Source organism: Panthera uncia (genome assembly GCF_023721935.1).
Source record: "Panthera uncia isolate 11264 chromosome B3 unlocalized genomic scaffold, Puncia_PCG_1.0 HiC_scaffold_1, whole genome shotgun sequence".
Lineage (NCBI taxonomy): Eukaryota > Metazoa > Chordata > Mammalia > Carnivora > Felidae > Panthera > Panthera uncia.
Window position 1 is genome coordinate 82,606,351 of NW_026057582.1, and position 6,962 is coordinate 82,613,312.

The following is a 6,962-nucleotide window of genomic DNA, read 5'->3' on the forward strand; positions in this document are numbered from 1 at the left end:
TTCCTTAGCTTCTTCAAAGGGTACCTGAAAGAGAGCCAGCCAGGCATATTGAGGGCTGGGGTTGTTAGGGCAGGAAAACACTATCCCCAAAGTCCAGAGAAGAGGGAAAAGGGAAAGAGGGGAGCGTCAAGGTTGGCCTGCAGCCCAGTCCACCACGAATTGACAGATGTCCAAAAACAGGTGCTAGAGCCAAAAGCAGGTATAGTATTTTACCAGGAGCCCTGGCCAAGAGGGAGTATCAGCTGGTCAGGGTGACCTCTCATTCACGACACATGTGGGGAAATGAGGAAATCAAGCCCAGCCACCCTGCAGGGCGCTGGGGAGCCCTTACCACAGTCACCACGCACAGACCTCTTTTTCTCCTTTCTTCCATCCTTCTCTTCTTAATGGTTTTCTTCCTGGGCCATTGTCTCAAGCTGGCCAGTGATGACCATGGATATTACTTAGGATCAAGAATGGAACTGAAGGACAAACCAGCTCTGGATCTGTCCTCTTGGGCAGCACAGGCCCTGGGGGACAGAGGTCATACTAATTCTCCTTACCCCCTGCCCCAAGCTGCTACTGCTCTGTCTGCTTCATCAGAGCTCTGCATGGTGGAATTGGTTCCACAAGGCAAGGAAGCTGGTAGAGCAAAATTTTTATCTGGGATCCATGTACTTGCCAAACTCACCAGGGTCTCCTCAGCTTTAGGGTCTATGAACCCGAAACTGGCTAAATGGGGTATGTGGGTTCACACAGACTTTTTTGGGGGGGTTGGCTCCATAGCTTACAATAGTTTCCCAAAGGGGCCTGTGACCCCATAAAAGGTTAAAAATCACCAATGTAGGGGGAGTGTGGCTGGGAACAAAAGGGATCATCTTAGTAGGTCTGGGTAGTTTGCAAGATGGAAGGGGGGTCATACCCTCTAGTGACATTTCTTCTAAGACCTCTCTCTCAGGCCTTCCCAGCCTGCTCTCTCAGGCTGGTTCTGAAGGACACCCAGTGGCTTGGCTTCCTGTGCTCTCAGCCTCTAAGGTCAAGCAGCAGGGGCCCAGCCTTCTGAGCTGCCAGACCAGAAAAGACTGTCAGGGATAAAGGGGTCAAGGAGGTCAGGAGCCTCACTCCCCACCTCTCATCACTGTTAAAGCAGACCCCTTCCTCTGTGCCTTTCCTCCCCTTCCAGCACAGGGCAGTGTCAGGACCTGCCTGGCTGGAGATCTGGGCTCTCAATCCCTGACCAACAGCAGCACCCTAGTTGAAGCCACAGCCATCTTTATTTTGAAGAATTCCCTCTCTCTCTCTTTCTCTTTCCACCCCTTGCACCAATTTGTTTTCTCCTCTGCTGACTGATGTTGGCTGTGGGGTCCCCTGAGAAAGGCAAAGTTGCTCTGAAAGGCATCAGTATGGAGGCCCGGAGATGGGGTCAGACCCTCCCAACAATCTGGGAGGGATGCAAAGAGTTAAAAGGAGGCTGCTTTCAACAGAAGAGAAAACCCAGCTCCCTATACAAAGCAGGCAGCAGCCCTCTCCATTGTTTCACCTGGCTATAGGATTTCTCTCTGAGACAAGGAATGGGCTCTAAAACTCTGGTAACTGGATCACTGGGAAGGGAGGTTTTTAAAAAACCAGCTGACAGCTGAATAATAGGAATTACCAGGCAGGCTGCCCTGGGGTTGCTGAGGTTTGTAACCCAACCCCCAGGGAGGGGTTAGATTGGAAACTGATTTATAGGTAACATGGGGGTCTTGGTAGGGGAGTCCAAAGTGCTTGACCCCCTTGCCTTTTAACTCCCTTCAGGAGGGATCATGTCCATAAGTAAGACCAGGAACCTGGAAGACTTGAATGTCCTTCCCTTGCTGGTATTGGTCTAACAGAATGAATTTATCTCTCGGAGCATCATTCCATCTGTCTGCAAAGGAACAGTCATTGTCTTCTGAGTTGCAGAAAGAGAGAGAGAGTGTGTGTGTGTAAGAGAGAGAGAGAGAGAGAGAGAGAGAGAGAGAGAGAGAGGGAGAGAGATGGGGGGGGGAGAGAGAGAGGCTTCTGTTAATTGGGTAAGCAAGTGGAAAGACTTGATTTCCCAGTCAGTGAGTTCACTATTTGCCAGTCACTGGTTCAGTGGGATTCAAATAGAAAAAACGGGTGCCAAAGAGAAAACATTTAGGAGCTCAGACGTTGATGTAAAGGAAAATGCAGAGACTGAGGCTGCCGTGCTAAAGCCCAGTGGAACCTAAAAGATAAGGTGACATCCAGGATGCCATGACTTAATGACATTCAGCACATGTTCAGTTTCAGTTTTCAGTGAATGAATGTACATTTCCAGACTTTAAAAACATGAATAGTTTCATATTGGTACCCCCAGAACACCCCCCTCCCGGCTTGGTACCTGCTGGAACTAAGACAGTGGAGACACATTTACAGAAAAACTAAAAGCATGGCCCTAGTCCTCATCTCCCCTCTCCCCCACCTCCTCCCCAGCCCAGGGCTCAGCAGGCCCAGTCCACAAAAAAGAAGTCAGCTTTTTCCTGTCAAGAAATGAAGCAATCCTATCAAAATACTCTCCTTTTACTCTGCTTCCCCCAGGATGCAGCCATTTTCCTAGGCAAAGGTACACCAGTATGTCAAATATACTTGGGATTGGCAGGGAAGCCTCAGAAATGTTCAGCTGAGGCCAGAGAACAGGTGTAGGAAAGCGTCACTATTTGGCGATGAGGGAGGGGCTCAATCACCCAGGTGTGAGTTCATCAAACATTTACTGAGCCTCTGCCATGTAAAGGCTGGAGGTACAGATACCCCTGGGGGATCCTTGACCGTATCCACACCCTTTCTCCCAAACATGAACCCTCATATGCCCACCTCAAAGAGAAACTGGGGACAGGAGGAAGGTCTGTCACGGAGAGCTACAATTGAAGGTAAACAGATTTCCCAGGGAGGCTGAGCCTCCCCCAAAGCAGTCTTGCCTTTCCTCACACAGAAGTATCGTAGAAATGTCCAAGGCCCCCCTTCTTCTCTGTCCCCAAGGCTCACCCATCAACAGGTTGAGTGGAAAGATGTCAGGAGATCTGTGTCCAGTTCCCACCTCTGCCATCAACAGGTGACCTTCCACCACATTTATGTCCTTACCCTACAGATTCAAAGCTTTAACCTTGGCTAAACAGGTTGGCTTGGCAGGGCTTAGGACTTTGGGGACAACTGCAGCCTCTGATCCCAATTCTGCCAGAGGTCCTGGGGCGATAATCAAAACAACTCCCGCCTGTTGAGCACCTACTGAATGCAAGACGCTGGACAAAAGGGAGCTCATTTAATCCTAAACAACCCCAAGAGGGAGCTATCACCATCAGTTCCATTTTACTGGCACTGATTTAGTTTAGTGACCTAAACTAAGGTCACTTCTCCAAAGACAGGCAAACTGGCAACGGTGCCATGATTTGAGGCCAATCTGTGTGAAGTGAAAGCCAGTGCTCACATCCCCTGCATCTACTACTGCCTTAAAGGCACACCCAGTCCCTCCCCCACAGACAGAATTCACTCCCCTTCCCCCATCAATAACACACTGTCCCCTGTGCCCCCAGAACAGGAAGGCAGAGCCTGAGGCAGCCTAGCGAGGTAAATTCCAGCCTCTCTCAGTCGCTACCACTCCCACCACCACCACCTGCTGCAGAAGCGATTGCATCACCCGCAGGAAGCGGTCCAGCAGCCCGGCATCAGCTCTGGGGCACATTTTCAGTTCCTACTTCTATCCTTGCTTAAACTGAGCCTACTGCCTTGTCTTCTACCCCTGCCCTGGCCCTGTGGGTTTTAGGCCAACGTGCATGCCTGGCCAAAGGACTGTCGTCTCTTGCTTGGATGAGATTTGTACAGGACCAATAGGAGCCCCTCATCCCTTTTCTGAACGCTGCCAGATGGGGGAGGGGAGGTCAGGCTGATGGAGCTTTCCCAGCCAAGGAGATCAACCAATCAGAGATCCCATGGGCTCAAAGAAAAAGTCTCTTGGATGCAGAAGACAGGTCCCAGGCAGCCACCACTACCCTGCACCTGCCTTTCAAAGATTGGTCCCTGCATGTCTGGGCCAAGGTGCTGAAGAGCCTATCAACATAGCCAGGATGTCTGTTGTTGTACCTCAAGCCCATTAGATTGGCAGACACCTTGCACTTGGCTTTGCTTCCCTCCCTACATCACCATGGAATCATCTGGAACTGAGGATAGATCTTCACCCCTGTCGTTCTGCTCCTGCCCATCCTGGACTTTCTTTCTCTCTCTGCCAACTTCCTTCTCCCTCTCTCCAGTGCAGCACTGTTTATCTCCTTAATCTCTCTTCCTACCCTGCTTTCCTCCTGCATTTGCCACCTCCATCTGGCCTCTTTGGTCCACAACAACAACTGTCAGCTCATAAAATGGACTTCTAAACTGCACAATGTTTTAGTAGAAGTCATTTTGTGTAGAGAGGCTGCTTCCTTTAATGCTATCATCCCCATTTGAAAATGGTCTGTTTGAGTCTGGGTGACATTTTAAATGGCTCTGTGAATGGGGTTATCCCTAGCTCTTCACCCACACAGCGAGAGAGAGCACTATGCTAAACCAGTGACCGCTATACGGGTCTCTCCAGCTCTCAGATGTTCTTTGCACCACTAACCCGACTTGCTCCTTGGCAGGGGTTAGGGCACCTGAAACAATGGTGTACATAAATACCAAGTTGTTCTTTTGGGACCAGCCCAGCTTTACATTACCAATACTGGTTTACTTTGTTTTTTAAAAAAAATGTCAAACTGCAACATGAAACTGGATAATGATAGGGCCATTCAGGCTCTCTCCTAAGGCTTCAGGATCACTAAACCTGCTCTAGATGTAATAAACCTCTAGGAAATGAAGAGAGGGACCTCAACTCTGAGCTCTTCCCGAAAATCAGACCAGGTTATGGAGCCTACTCCTGGGTTCATAGACTCCTAAGCATTATCTGAGTCTACATAAACTTTTTTTTTTAAGTTTATTGATTTTTGAGAAAGCACAAGCGGGTAAGGGGCAGACAGAGAGGGGGACAGAGAATCCAAAGCAGGCTCCGCACTGACAGCAGCGAGCCTGAAGTGAGGCTCAATCTCACGGACCGCGAGATCATGACCTGAGCCAAAGTTGGACACTCAACTGCCTGAGCCACCCAGGTGCCCCTATATAAACTCTTGATGAAGAAACTAAATATTGGGATCAATCCTGGACTTCATAGCTGGAGAAAAATATAAAAAATTCCCAGATGCTTCAAAGTAGAATCGTTTTTTTTCAATCCTAACCCCTCTCACAAAACTGACCTCTGTATAAGCCCCTCGCATAAATTCTTATTAACCTCAGGGGGAAACTATTTCTCCAGCTTATATCAGCTCTGAGACAGGGTCACAGACTATGACCTTCACTGTGCCTTTGGACTGGGTAAACTCTGAGAGGGGAGGAGAAAAAAGAATCTTGATGTGGCTTTGGGTTTAGAATGTAGTTCTTTGAAAAGCATTCTTCAGTTTAGCAGTTTCCTTGTCTGCAGGAAGTTTGTGCTTAAATGTTTATTGGTCAAATATTCCTTGAAGGAAGAGACCTTCTGTATTCCATTTCTTTGACACTGAAAAAAGAGTGTGTGCCATTTTTTTTTTGAAATGTGCTTTAAAAAAATAATTTAGTCTTATGTTTTGAGGTCAGTTTCATTTGATCCTTTTTGGTTCTTTGGCAATGGGGGTCTCTTCCTATTTCTATGTGTCCCAATAAGTTTAACTGAAATCATTATTACTTCTTCTCTGAAAAGAAACTATTTACTTTACATTAAGTATTTACTGAGCACATACTATGTGCCCCAAACCATAACAGGAGCACTAAGGAAGCCATGAGGTATAAGACACCTCTCCTGCCTACATTCCCCACTGCCTGCCATGTAATTCGCATATCATAAAATGTACCCATTTAAAGGGGACAAACTAATGATTTTTAAAATATTTCCAAAGTTTTGTAAACATCATCACAATTTTAGAGCATTTGCATCACCCCAAAAAGAAATACCCTTTAGCAGTCATTCTTCATTCCTGGCCGCCACCCCCCATGCCCAAGCCATCCCCAGCCCAGGTAACCACTAATCCACCTTCTGTCTGTAGATCTTCCTATTCTGGACATTTCGTTCACATGCTAGGAATCATATACTATATTGCCTTTTGTAACTGAGTTTTTTCACTTCATGCGTTTTTCTTTTTTAATTTTCTTTAATGTTTATTTGTTTTTGAGAGACAGAGTGAGATAGAGCACTAGCGGGGAGAGAGACACACACACACAGAATCCGAAGCAGGCTCCAGGCTCTGAGCTGTCAGCACAGAGCCTGACGTGGGTCACAAACCCGTGAACTGTGAGATCATGACCTGAGCTGAAGTCAGATGCTCAACAGACTGAGCCACCTAGGCACCCCTCACTTCATGTTTTCAAGATTCATCCATGTGGTAGCATGTATCAGTACTACATTCTTCTTTATGGGTGAATAATATTCCAGTGCATGGATATATCCCCTTTTGTTTATTCATTAATTGATAGATATTTGGGTTGTTTCCATTTGGGGGCTATTATGAATAGTGCTGCTATAAGCCTTTGTGTACAGGTTTTTGCCTAAGGGGCACCTGGGTACCTCTGTCGGTTAAGCAGCTGGGTCTTGATTTCAGCTCAGATCATGATCTCATGGTTGTGAGATCGAGCCCCGTGTTGGGCTCCACACTAAGCGTAGAGCCTACTTGGGATTCTCTTCTCTCCCTCTCTCTCTGTCCCTCCCCTCCTTGTTCTCTTCCTTTCAAGATAAATAAACATTTTTTTAAAGTTTTTGTTTAAACACCTGTTTCCCATGCTTTTGAGTACACACCTAGGAGCAGAAATGCTGGGTCGAATGGTAATGAAGTTTAATCTTTTAAAGAATTATTGTGGGTTCGGTTTGCATTTACCTAAGGATGAATACTGCTTAGTGTATTTTCATGGGC